The 14,498-nt window shown below is 43.7% G+C and overlaps 1 pseudogene across 1 annotated transcript in view; it reads right to left on the bottom strand.

Annotated features, from left to right (window-relative positions):
• The window catches only part of LOC308501822 (putative tetratricopeptide repeat protein 41), a 59,929-nt pseudogene that overhangs the window by 32,011 nt on the left and 13,420 nt on the right, over window positions 1-14,498 (bottom strand). The window contains exons 4-8 of the transcript in view: window positions 14,309-14,426; window positions 12,511-12,613; window positions 11,590-11,769; window positions 10,939-11,032; window positions 6,854-6,948 (exon numbers count right to left, since the gene is read on the bottom strand). The product of the transcript in view is annotated as a putative tetratricopeptide repeat protein 41 (transcript). The remainder of the gene's footprint in view (window positions 1-6,853; window positions 6,949-10,938; window positions 11,033-11,589; window positions 11,770-12,510; window positions 12,614-14,308; window positions 14,427-14,498) is intronic.

The raw sequence follows: 14,498 nt of genomic DNA, 5'->3' as shown, positions 1-14,498 counted from the left end.
TACTCAATATATACCAATAAAAAAAGATGAACACAAGGCACATTTGACTTCTCCAATTACAAGAGGTGCTCACGGTGGTGAGCATCAGCGTGATTTTAATACAGTTTTTCCTTTTCTTAAAACGTGTATACATTTGTTTGGCACCCTCTGCACGTATCGGCTGCAAATCATGTGAAAGGTTCTGTGCTGGATCCCTTGGAGATAGAGGAGATAAAATGATCCGTAATATAAAGTCAAGGCATTAAGGGAAATGGAAATGGGTTCTGTATACAAATAACCCCTTTCCAAGGCAGAATATGAGTCTAAAGGCTACTGGAGTTTGATGCAGACCCATCACAATGAAGAACAGCTTCATGCAGAAGATGTCTGAGATGAGCCTTGAAGAATGCACAGGTGGAGATAAGGGCAAGGCTGTCTCAAACTAGAGCGGGCATAGGTGCAGCCCTGGCAGTAGGGAAGTACAGAAGCATTCGGAAACAGGAAGTGGTTCACAGCGGTGGAAGTCACCAGGAGCACTCCAGGAATTCTGGACATGGTACAACACAGGACAGTCCCACACAATGAAGCTCTGTCCCGGGGAGGGGGGGGGGCTATCTGACTTCAAATGTTCTGTCACTCACATAGTGGGGGGTGGGGCGGGGGAGACTTTGTAATTACCTAGCCTAGACACCAACTCCATTTTACATGTAAACACAAAGGTTTTTTGGGTTTTTTGCACGGGTTAAAAACACATTGAATTTTCTAGGAATGCAACTGCCATATGAACTGATAGAAGATTATTATTTCATCTTAAATGGTACCAAGTTTTGCTCACCATTTCATAAAATCACAACCCTGATGGTAATATTTCTCAATGTTTGAGCCTTGAATACAGAATGCCCACACCAGTCTATACTCCTAGCTATCGCTTTCATGGTCGTTTTCCATATAGAAGCAGGCACATGCCTACTCCACTGCATCTTCTAATTGAATCGTGTCTGAGCAATTACATGTTAAAATACATATTATTTTATAATAAATTACTTTTCTATCTTCATCTGTTATATAATATTAAAGTGTTATATTGACATGTACAGATATTTTTATATCAGAAAATGACCATAAAATCAATGGCTTGAAAGTTATATATGAATGTGAGACATAGAGGAGGAGAAGGTATCAAAAAAAATAGTCTGAGCTTGGTCACGCAATAAAAAATATGTTTCAAGAATGGAGAGAGACACACTCCTTGACTTCAGCTTGTACTACAGGGCAACAAGAATCAAAACAGCCAGGTCCAGGGTGCAAGGCTTGGCACACTCTGCCAAGGATTCCTGCTATTACTTCTGCCCATTCCATGTCACTGACGTGAATGCAGACTCTCCTGAGAGCCAGTGCTGGTGAAGGACGGAAACCATCCAAAAGAGCGAAATGTCCCTCTGTTGGCTCAAGGGGGCAAGACAGTGCAGCAATGGGGACGAGGGACTTAGCTCCACAGAGCCCTGAGCTTGAACTCCCTGCCATGCCTATGTGTAGCTGTATGACCCATCTCCTTATCTAGGGCAGCAATGCATTGAATGACACACTGATAAAGCCTTTAGCATAGTACCTGGCACCAGAAAGCCAGTTCAATACATGGAACTCAGTTATTCGGGGCTGCCACCTGGTTACAGGGGGCAACAGGGCAAGGAAACATGTGTCGCATCCAGCGCAACAAGGGCAGTGAGGGTGCGAGAAGGGGCAGTTTGGGTTAAGTTTTTAAGAAAGGAACAAACAGAGACTTAATGCAGTTAAATCTCTCAGAAGGCCAGGGATCTCTCAGTCTCAGAGGACTGGAGCCCAGAATAAGGCCGCCTGAAGGTTTTTATTGATAGGTATACAAATACAAGAAAGTAACATTGTTTCTTACAAGGTCTGTGAGACTCATACATCATAGCAGAAAAATGTCTATTCCAATCACCCTTTGTCTGTAAACAGCCGAAGTACAAGGTCCCATGATGTCTTACCTAAGGTATGTACCTTCTCAGGGTCAAGCCTCTCATATTGTAACAGCTCCGTTAAGATAAGTGGAGAGAACTGATCTTTATTGTCTTCATGACTTCTCTCACAAACAGGTGCAAGGGAAAAGCCAGAGCCGGCAACAGACTTTCCCAGGCAGGGGGAAAGGGAGGCACGGCCCCTTCTCATATTTTCTAAGGCAGCTTATTGGGGGTCCCCACTGGGTTCCGCCTGGCTTAGGTTGTATCTCCCATGAGATATCTTACCCGTCTTTGGCTGCAAACCATCTTTTGCAGACCAGACAGAGAGACATAAGGTGTAAACACAAGGATGGAACAGAGTCCCAGAAAGGCACAGTCTTACAGACTCTTCTTTCCTTAAGGAAGGACATCGAGGGACAGTGGGCTAGGCTGTTGTGTGACTACAAACGTGTAAGTGAGAAAGTCAGTTGTTCTACTCAGACCTTCTGAAACATGTCGCAGAAGGGACACCAGCTGCCTGCAAGGCAGGCGACGGTCATGAGGAGTCAGGAGAGCTGGCTGTGGGCAGTTCTCATGGGCAAGATCCCTTGACCCTGGGCAGCAGGGATGAGGAGAGGGGAGCAGAAATGTGAGCTACACAGGGACATCCCGGCATCCCCACTAGGAAGCCCCACCCCACCCAGGGCTCACAGCCCACGCAGGAGCAGCAGCTGCTGACAGCTGAGGCAACCACAGGAAAATGCTCTCTGCAAAGACTCTGAGAGCTCCATGGACTGGACCTCTCAGGCCCCGCTGATCTCAGCAGCAGCTCTTCCTCCCCTGCCCACATCCACCTCGCCCGCCCCCCAAAAACTCAGCTTCCCTGCAAAGACAGCTGTGCTCACCAACCCTGGGCCCAGCCTGCCGAGCCCCCCTCAGCCTGCCAGGGCCCCCCTCAGCTTCCTCTTCGGGTTGCAGGGGGTTGCAGGGGTGACAGCTACCAACTCTCTTGCTTTGCCGTCCTCGTCTCCCTAGTGTAGCTGATGAATAAGACTCTCGTCCTCGTCTCCCTAGTGTAGCTGATGAATAAGACTCTCTTGTTTCCATTAGCAGTGCCCCACTCCCTACCTCTTTCTCCAGCTCAGTGAGGAATAGCAATAACACTGTTAATGGCAACCGCATGCCAGCTCCTCCTTTAAATTCTTTATGTGTATGATCTCTTAATCCCCACACAGCTTCCTATAGGTACTGCTAGTCCCATTCCCATTTTACAGATGAGAAATTGAGGCACAGATTGCTTAGGTAAACTGCCCAAGATCGCACAGCTAGTAAGTAAGTAGCGGAACCAGAACTGCATGTGCAGGAGGGCCAAATCCAGAACCACAGCCCTTCCGCTCGGCCTCCTGTCCCCCGGCTGCCAAGTATTCCTCGGTTGTTCCTGAATTTATTCTACTTTGTCAGCCTACAGATCTGTTTGTTTGAAAGATAGCAGCTGTTTTTATTAGGCGCTTTCAGCACCTAAAAACACATCATTAAAATAACAATTCTCTTTGGGAATAAAATCATAATTGGGCGTGTATGATTCAGTTGACGTCATCAGTCTGGCCAGACTGAACACCTCTGGATGTGCGTGAGGAGCATTCGTCACCTTGGTAGAAAGTCAGTCACACCTGCTGCTAGCGACTCTGCTTTCATCCACTTCACACACACAGAAAAATGCTCCCAGAGAGAACTCATGCCCACGTGTTCACCCTACTTACTCGCACACCCTCACCACACACGCAGAAAGAACCTCACATATCTGTCCCCTTATCCAGAGATCATCCGCATCCATCAAACTCGCTCAGTACCCAGGGGCACACCTGGGTTCAAGCCCCAGGCGAGAACAGTTGAATTCTGAAAAGCAGGCACAGTCAGACACATACAAACGTGTGCATACACAGCAAAGCACCTAACAATAATAGCTAATTTATCAGTGCTTACTGTATGCCAACCACTGTGCTAAGTGTCTTTGTTTTCCATGCTTTATCTTATTATTCTCTCAGCTACCTATAAGACACTTTTCTTTTTATTATCCACATTTTATAAATGCGAAAATGGAGCCAGAGTTAAAATAACGCGTTCAAGGTCACGCAGCTAAGTAGCAGTTGGGCTCCCCAGCTGCTCCTAGAACAGGGTAGATCTCACACAGTTACCATCACCCCCTGTACATACCTTGTATCGTAAATATCTCACGTCCAAAACAGAACTCTTAATTCCCCTCAAAACCTGCTGGCCCGTCCCCCGGCCCCATCTCAGTGAACAGCCCTCACCATCCTTCTGGCTTCCTAAAGCCCAAAACTAGGAGTCATCCTCAGTGCCCACCTGTCCTTCAACCCCCACATTCAATTCCTCAGCAAGTTCTCCATCCGTCCAAAGCCCACACTTCCACCGCTACCGGCCCCCTCCACGCCACCGCCCCCCCCACCACACCCCCGCGCCACCGCCCCCTTCACGCCCCCCCCATGCCACCGCCCCCACCACGCCACCTCCATCTCTTGCTTGGGACATCGCAATAGCCTCTAACAAGTGCCCTGCCCCCATGCCAGCTCCCCTACATCCTTTTTCCACACACCAAGCTGATTTTGATCGTTCAAAAATATCCATGATACCATGTCCCTCCGCTGGCCTCCCAATGCACTGTAAACAAAATAAATAAATAAACGGAGCCACTGCAAGCTGGGAGTCGGAGCCGCCATCCCAGAGGAACTGCCTTGCCTGTCTTATGCCTCAAACCCTTGGAATATTAAAACAGGGCATAATAACCGTTGGTCCAGGCCTGAAGCAACATTGTGTCCCAAAGAACTGTTTGCAAGGATAACGAGAAAGCAGATATGACTATCAGACTGATGACTACCTGACCGAAAATTAAAAACATTGTTTAGAATCAGTGTCACTGTGTTAGCTTATCACCACCCACCCTGTTTCCCCGAAAATAAGACCTAGCCGGACAATCAGCTCTAATGCGTCTTCTGGAGCAAAAATTAATACGAGACCTGGTCTTATGTTACTATAATATGAGACCAGGTCTTATGTAATATAACATAATATATAACATAATACCAGGTATTAATTTTTGCTCCAAAAGACACATTAGAGCTGATTGTCCGGCTAGGTCTTATTTTCAGGGAAACACGGTAATAGAAATGCCTTCCTTGTACTAATGTAATTGTTCCCGTTCCCTTTCTCATAAATACCCCTTGTCTTTGCCTCCTAATCAGAACACTATTTGGGCCTCAGCCTGAATCAGTGCTTCCCAAATAGCTATTCTTTTTGATCTCCAGTAAATGCTGTCGCCTTTCATTTGGTCCTCTTATTTTCAGGTTAGTAGCACTCAATAGAAGCCCAAGCTAACGTTCTGTCCTATGGAGCCCAGATACGAAGTGGCCCGGCCTTCACCTTCTGCTCCGTCTCGTACGACTCCCCCTGCAGCCCGCTGGTCTTCCTTCCCTTCCATACTCACTCAACTTTGTTCCCGGCTTACAACCTGTATTACCTCAGCAGTTCCCTCGGCCTGGAATGTTTTTTTCTGATCTCCACATGGCTGGCTCCTCCTGGGAGTGTCTTGTGGAGATGGCCACCTGTCCTGCAAGTTCATGCTCCCCCTTCCGGAGCAGGGGTTGGCTTTCTATCCCCACCTGATTCCCAGTGTGACCATGCGGGCTCATGGTGGCCAAGTTCTTGCCAAAAGAAGAGAGTGGAAGTGCTATGTATCACTGTCAGGCCCAAACTTTAAAAGAACACGTGTGCCTTTTCCACCCTTTTTCCTCTTCCTCTTGCCAAAAGCAAAGAATTCTGAGGCCATAGGGGAAGACACAACCTCAAGATGAAAGGAGCCTGTATCCCCAAATCACCATAGGGAGGAAAGCCACTTGTTACCTAACTAAGAACCCGTATTCATACTGGGCTGTTCCATGAGTGAGAAGTAAACTGCGTTTAATGGGATTTCTTTGTTACGGCAGCTAGAGTTACTCTAACTAATACAGAGTCCCTGACCACTCAACCTAAAGAGCCACACTGTCACCTTATCACATCGTTCTGCATGACATTTATTACTGTTCCACGTGTTTCTTGTTTATTTATCTACCTTTCTCGACTGGAACATCATATCTATGGGAGCCATGACCTTATTTGCCTGACTCACTCCTATACCCCCAGGACAGTGCCCGGCATGGAACAGGCAACCTATAAACATACTGTAATGAATGTGCTCAGTAAGTGGTTGTTGAATTGAGTAGGAGGAGCAAGAGTTGAGAGGCACAGGCTGCCTTAGAGGCCTTGTACTTATTTTTCTTCGACTGGAATACTTCCCCTCGGACATCGGCCTCGCTCCCTCCTTCAGGGATTTATACAAATGTTCCTTTCTCAGGGCAGCTTTCCCAGACTACAATTTTTAAATCCTAACAGTTCTTACACACATACACACACTGCCTACCTTCTTTCTCTACTTTATACTTCTTCATAGAACTTATCATCATCTTTTATTTGGTTAGTTACTCGTTAGGACCTGAGGGTGGTCCTCCCCCATTCTCCAATAACACGAAAACTCTGTGAGGTTAAGGATTTTTGTTCATTTTGTCCATTATTGTACCCTCACCGCCTAGAATACTGCCCTGGCACATAAAGGTACGAAATTAACATTTGGTGACAGAAGAAAGCTAAGAGAGGAGGAGGGAAGGAGCGAAGGAAGGGAGGGTGGGAGAGAAGGTGAGAGGAAGGAAATTTAATTCTGTGAGTGAAAGAGGTAGGTAGATATGTAGGTGAGACATACAGGGTTTAGATTGGAACAAGAGAAAAATAGCCACATGAGCAGAAGACAGAATAACTAATTTCTAACAAAAATTTTCTGAATGAATTGAAAAGTTTGATTCCATCACCATAGTTTGTAATTCACTGATGAAGGAATGTATCACGGACATGATGTCATGCTTTCACAGGTGCTGCCCACAAAATGAATGACCAACATGCTCAGCTATCTATTTCTTCTGAAGTGATTCACCCAGTTGGCAATCAGAGTGGACTTCCCAAGAGCAAAATAGAGTTGGAAGTTGGAAGAGAATTCATTCTGAAAAATAAAGGGGTAAAGTATAGTCAAGAATATTTATTAAGGAATGGAGGGAAGGAGGGAAGAAAAATTTTCCCAAATATGTTGGTCCCTGAAAGATATGAAATTCTAGTCTGTCAACTTTGGCCTCGATTGGCTCCAAATAAGTCATTCACCCTGTGGACTTTAGCTTTGTTCTATGTAAAATTAGGAGACCATAGAGATGGTAACCTCAGAAGGTTAGCCACACAGACCTTAGGGTGGTCCAATATCAACCTAGAGCAGTCTAAAAGCCCAGGGAGGGAGACTGTTCCCTTGTATCCACCCTGCTCATCCCTTCCCAAGGTCACAGTCACCACCAACAGCCTGGTCCTCCATATCACATCATCGTAGGAGAGAATAAAAAATTAAAACATTCATATGCCAAGGATCCCCATCAATCCTGATGACCATGACATTAGAATCTCAATGAAATGATCGTAATTGTTAATGACTCACTGAGGAATAGCCTGCTCCTCTGCCAGGGTGTTTTGGCTGGTAGCGGTAGTACAGCAGAAATACAATTTCTTTGAACTGGCATGAGCACAGTATAACTTGGCCTGTTGCCTCCCACCCACTGGCCCCGCCCTTTTTTTAAGTGCAAAGCTTCTGGAGATGCAGAAGAACACAGGACCGTGGGAACCACTGCATATAGACTCTAGACCTGCTCCTTACGCACTATGATTTAATAAATACATGTCTAGTGATTTTTCATTGATGTAAGTTCCATGAGGGCAATTACCAGACTTATTTTGTTCACTATTGGATATTTAGTGACTGATCATAAACTGTTGAATGAGTAAATGAAATAAAGTCAATAAACCTGACACTCAGGTTCACCAAAGCAAGTGGATCGATCTGAAAACCCATTAAAGTAGAAAACCTAAAGTAAGATCGTAAATAGTAGTCACTCCACAAGAATTCTGTCTCCGTTAATTTGAGCAGAAATCAACCCTTTATTGCTTAGTTATTTTACCATCAAATCTGCATGGCAGAATTTGATTTTCTGTTCTATTGGCACCTTGCCCCGTTTCGGTTTATGCTCAGCCAAGTAGCCGGAGTGAGCCTGTCAAATACATCACATAGGTCATTGCTCTGCTCAGAATAGTGAAAGCCCAAGCCCTTACAGTGACATGTGAGACCAGACAAAGCTCACAGCCTCCCCCATCCATTACTTCTGCAGTCTCTCCACCGCCCTCCCTACAGCTCTGACTTCCTTCCTGCAACTTGGCCGCCCTGCCATTCCTCCAGCCTCAGGATCTCTGCATTTGCTGCCCCCTCTGTCTGGGATATCCTTCTGACCCGTATTTGCATAGCTTGCTCCCTCATCTACTTCCAGTAGTTACCCAAATGCTTCCTTTTCTCCTACCAGATGACCTGCTCCCTTTCAAGGTTTCATTTTTCTCCATAGTCCTTAAAGACACCTAACTTACTATATTTTACATATTTATTGTGTTTATTGCCAGCCTCTATAATGTAAGCTCCATGGAGGAAGGGATTTTTGTCTCTCTCTTTTTTTTTTATCCTATATCCCTTTAGTCTTTTTTCTATGGATTTTCACAGTAGACCTTAGAATATATGTAGGTCCGACAATTAAGTTCACGAACTTGCCACCATGCGCTTACATTGGCAGCACTGTACAAACAGCTCAGTAAGGTTTCATAACCTTGGTACATCAGTGTCTCACAGTTGTGTTCCTGTCGACCTGTGGCAATGTCTTGCTGACTGGTGTTCATTATTGTTGTGTGTTGTTGTGTGCCATCACGAGAATGTCTAAGCTTGAATTAGAGCAATGAACAAACATTAAATTTCTTGTTAAACTTGGCAAGAGTGGATGTGAAATTAGGGACATGTTAGTCCAAGTTTATGGGGATAATGCCAGGAAGAAAATGGCAGTGTACAAATGGATTAAACATTTTTCTGAGGAGAGAGAACACATCACTGATAAAGAGAGGTCAGGGCAGCCAGTAACAAGGAGGACTGACAAAAACTGCAAAAATTTGTCGAATTGTATGTCAAAATTGTCAGCTGATTGAGAAGCATAGCAGACCAAGTAAACATCGATAGAGAAACAGTTAGGGAAACCTTAACTGAAAATCTTGGCATGAGAAAGGTATGTGCAAAAATGGTCCCAAGGAGCTCACCGATAAACAAAAGCAAAGGAGAATCGAAGTTTGCCAAGACCTTTTGGAGAAGCAAGACGATATTTTGGGCCATGTTATCACTGGTGATGCAACATGGATGTACCAATACGATTCTGAAACAAAGCATCAAAGTACACAATGGAAGTCAGCCAATTCTCTATGACCAGAAAAGTTCCGTCAGTCCAAATCAAGGGTCAAAACGATGTTGCTACACTTTTTTCATATCAGAGGGATTATTCATTAAGAATGTGTACCAACTGGACAAACAGTTAACCAAGTTTACTATTTGGAAGCGCTGAAAAGGCTGCGTGAAAAAGTTAGACGACCTGAACTTTTCGCCAACAATTCATGGCTCCTGCATCACGACAATGCACCAGCTCACAGGGCACTGTCTGTGAGGGAGTTTTTAGCCAGTAAACAAATAACTGTATTGGAACACCCTGCCTACTCACCTGATCTGGTCCCCAATGACTTCTTTCTTTACCTGAAGATAAAGGAAATATCGAAAGGAAGACATTTTGATGACATTCAGAACATCAAGGATAATACGACAGTTCTGATGGCCTTGCCAGAAAAAGAATTCCAAAATTGCTTTGAAGGGTGGACTAGGTGCTGGTGTTGGTGCATAGCTTCTCAAGGGGAGTGCTTCAAAAGTGACCATAGTGATATTCAGCAATGAGGTATGTGCAGCACTTTTTCTAGGATAAGTTCGCAAACTTAATTGTCAGATCTCGTATACTCGTAATTAGGGTACATCATTAGACTAGGGTCTTAATGATTTCAAGAACAAACAGAAAATGGAAACATTGCAAAGCATTCTGTGATTCCTTTCAAAATTAGAGGAAGAAAAGAATACTGTTGCTCTAGATGGTTGGTTATTAAGACAGTGCTTTGAAACTACAGAAGGCCCTTTCTGTCACCTGCGCACACAGTTCAGGAACTCAGAGGGGACAGTATTGTCTCCCACCAGCAAAGCAAACAATACCCTGAATGTTTCCACACAGCTCAGCTCAAAGGACTGATTTAATTGTTGTATTTTTATTGAGCACAATTGGAGTTGTTTAATTGCGATAGAATTTATTACATCTCATCCACTCTAAAATAATACCTAAATTATAAACTGAGTGACCTATAATTCATATACCCCCCAAAATCACCATTTTAGAGTGTACAATTCAGTGGTTTTCAGTATATCCACAAGGTCGTTCAAATATCACCACTATCTAATTCAAGAACATTTTCAGCACCTCAAAAAGAAACTCCACACCCATTAGGGGTCATTCTCTATTTTCCCTCCACCCTCAGCCCCTGGCAGCCACTAACCTACTTTCTGTCTCTATGGCTTTGCCTATTCAAACCTAAGATTTTTAACACACGACCTATATGTTTCATAGTCTTTATATAATAGTCTTTAATATCTTGACTGAGCACCATGTTGTATTAACCAAACAACTCATCTTTCTCTTGGCAGGAGTTCCCAGCACCACAAGAATTTTAGTCATTGTACCTCCATGGGCTAAAATGACGGGTGCTGAGATGGGGCAGAGATGGGGGAGGACAGCCCTGAGCCATCCAACCACTATGGGCTTATTTCAAACCATAAAACTCTCCCAGAATAAATAAGATCTGTGCTAATAACTGAAGGATGAGGATGGAAGAAATAAACCTATCTGAAGAAGCCCCCTCTTTCTAGGGATGAGACTGGGATGGATACGCAGACAACCCCCATTCATACTTCACCCCTCAGCCTCTTCATGTCTGTGGGTGGTGAACAGACTATGTCATTGCCCAGGGTTGGAAAAGATTTGGGGCTTTTAATGTAGAGGACCCTGGATAAAACATGAAGGAGTACATGCTTTGGGTAAGGTAATTCCATTCCTTAGACACAAACACAAATAGTGACATGGCCCAGAGTAGACGTTTAGTTAGTACAGGCTGAATATCTTAATGTAATTAATAATAAGTTGATGATGTATGAGGAAGCTCTTTGTAAAATACATAATACTGTACAGAGCCATCACTCCTATTTCCTCATCTAATTTCTTCTCCTCAGAGTCATTCTATCATAGTCAGGAATTACTTAGACCAAATTTGATCTATGGGAGAAAAACAAGGCAAACACTCTGCCCCTCAGGAGTTTCCAATCTTCCTGAGGAGACTGAAGAAAGTCTGAAATAGCCAGGAAACCTTTGCAGATGCAGAGTGCTATCTGATCAGGAAAGTCTAAGCCAGGTGTGGCTTTCAGGGAGCCTGTGTTGCAGGAAGGGACCGGCATAGAGTGAGGGAAATGAGGGAACATACTCCAAATTTGAGAGATCACTTTTACTAAAGTCAGGTTCTTTTCCTTGAGCCCAATTGAAAGGTTTGGGATTTCTTGACATCTTACTTGAGCACAGAGTCTAAACTGGAAACTGCTGGGGCACCATTAAAATCAAATTCACATCCTTTGAGACAAAGCTCTCCAAGATTTCAAAGATTCTGTTTGACTCCTTGGAAATAACAAACACCTCCTGGCACTTCTCAGTAAACTCTGCATGATAAAAACGTTCAAAGTGGTGCTTGTAGTCTTTATTGTCAAAAAGATAACTTTTAATATCTTAGTTTTCAAGTTTTCACGTTTTCAATTACGTGTGATTATTATAAACGCCCAGGAGCTTTGCACAGTGGCAGTATCGTAGCCAATGATGTTTATCCGAGGTGCGATTATTGCTAATAAACGCTCCGGAAGGGATCTACCCTCTGTATCTACGTCACCTTCTTTCTATGTTGGCACCACATTGCACAGTCCATTCCACGTTCTAATGAAAGCAAACTCCTTAATCTTCCTAATGCTCTGTGTACTTGAAACCCTACTTAGGATTCCAAGGTATTTCATGACCTCAGAATGACAAGAGCAAAAAAATAAAATTAGATTTGCTACATATGTTACCTCATCGTTTCAGATTGTTTGCTAAGGTTGAAGATACCTAATTCAGTGGTGTGGGGTATGTGTGCCTGTCCGTTACGGCAGGGGTTAGGGAAGATTGCCCTAATCCAATGACAACCATGGGTGCAGTTACAACTTAATCTCTCTGGTAAAATAAGGTGCAGGTCCAGACAACTGGATCATCTCTGAGATTCTGTACAGTGATTCTAAACTCATTGCCTAAAGTCAGTGTGTTCTGGGCTGCCAAAGTACCCCCCTGTCTCTGGAGACACCTATATTCCCTGGGGGTGGGCATGTAGGGGATGGGCAAGGGGGCGGGGGGGCCATTAGACACAAAAAGGAACACCAGGTACATTAGCCTGAGATTTCTGAGATACTCACCTTGTGCCTCTATAGATAACTTGGCTGCTCTGTGGTTCATATGAGTTCCAGAATGACCCGGGGGACCTACAATCTGGTCAAGGTGAACTTCCAATTTCAAAACCTTAGACAGAATTTGGGATTACCCCACAGTTCAATGGGTCTCTCCTCAGCAAAACAAACATCACCAACTAATCTCAGTATCTCCAAGGATTCAGAAGTGCTTCAAAGCGTCAAGGGTATGAAATGATACCTCTACATTGCCTTATAATAATGACCAGCTGCCCAAATGGCTTATTGCTACCCAAGCTGTGAGATGTTGAAATGACCTGGGTGATTAAAGAGTATCAAAGATCCAAAAGAAAAATAAGTTAGCACTTCTTTCTAAAGAATCTATCCATTCTGTACCTTCTAATTCAGACATTTAGTCCACCTATTATACATTCAAAAATAAAGTCTAAAATAAGCTAATCTTTCAATAATACCCAAAATCAAAGACTAAGGAGACTACTATGGAAAAATGATCTGTCCCTAATCCAAATATACAGAAAGGCTTAATACTGAACACCTTAGTAAATATCAACCAATGGATACAGTTCAAATTGAGATAGTTGAAGAATACCAATATTAACCATATTTCAGGCTTTAGCCAAATATATATACAATAACTCATTCTTTACCCTTCATTCTCATTAGCTATTAACTCTGTGCCTGATATGTGTCAGGTACTGTTTTCAGGTGCTTTACACACAGTATTACTCTCAAGGTGGTTAATGTTAACACATTATATAGAAGAACAAAGGCTTACTGTTGTGAAATTATTTCTTCAAGGTCACACAGCTAGGAACTGAAAAATCTGGCATCTGAGAACATATCTGTCCTTAGACATTGTATTATAAAACTCCAAGCCTGTTGTAAATATTCACGATACTTTTTGGCTGCCCACATGCCTTCACCCAACCCTGCTTTCAGTAACAGCCCCAGATTATTATTTGACATCCCACCCTGTCCCAACTCTCAATTCATGTTATTCTAGTAAATCTGACTCCTTTTCCTGCTCTAAAAGTGGCATGTGACCCAGGATTAGCCAATCAGAACATCATATTCTCTTGGCATCAGTGACTGAGTCAGATACAAGAATACGGTCCAGGTCAAGCTAATCAGAAATAGACTCAGTGCTAGGACTTTAGCCATTTCTGCTGGACTTGAACCTGGAGCATTTTCCTTTCGTGATGGAGGAGCCAGGGAGTTGAGGCACCATCAGGAGAGCAGAGCAACGCTGAGAAAGAGTGAGAAACCAGGGCCTGGTAATATCATTTGAGCCGCTGGATGAAGCCTGAGCTGAACTGGACCCAATGTCAGGCTTTAAAGTTATATAAGCTAGTAAATTCCCTTTTTGTTGAAGCCAGTTTGAGTCACTTAAAACCAAAAGAATTATGCTTGATAGAGTGTTCTTTTCCAGGGCTCCAAAATCATTTGACTCATTGGCAGAGTTTTGTTTGACGAGCACAGGTGGGATTTCACCTGCCCTTACCCCACCCCACCCACCCAACACTGCATTTGAATGACTTTAGGTGGGTCAACTCTTCCCATTCACTACAGGTCCATCTGCTCCCTATCATATGAAAAGGAATATTGCCTACCGGGTCCCTGGAGGCCTTTGAGAATATACCACCTGCTGTCATTTTCTATTCCCACATTATTTGGGCCCTTACAACAGTTATTTATAACTTTTTGGGGGATCACTGAACCTTTTCACAACCTGATCAAAAACACAGGCCATCTTCCTACCCGCCAAAACACACATATGCATACAAACGTTCTGTTCTTCATATAATTTTAAGGGTATCACAGATCCCTCCGGAAGTCTGTCTACATAGTCTGTCGTATTTTGATATTGCTCTTCTATTTTAAATCTGGTACATGTCCACATGACACTATTTTCAAAAATAAAGGAAACAGTTTCATTTAGAGGCAGTAGGATGTTAGGCAGTGCTGCTCAAGCTTTA

Source organism: Rhinolophus hipposideros (assembly GCF_964194185.1).
Source record: "Rhinolophus hipposideros genome assembly, chromosome: 9".
NCBI lineage: Eukaryota > Metazoa > Chordata > Mammalia > Chiroptera > Rhinolophidae > Rhinolophus > Rhinolophus hipposideros.
The sequence above is the reverse complement of the archived record's forward strand: the minus strand, read 5'-3'. Positions and strand labels throughout refer to the sequence as shown.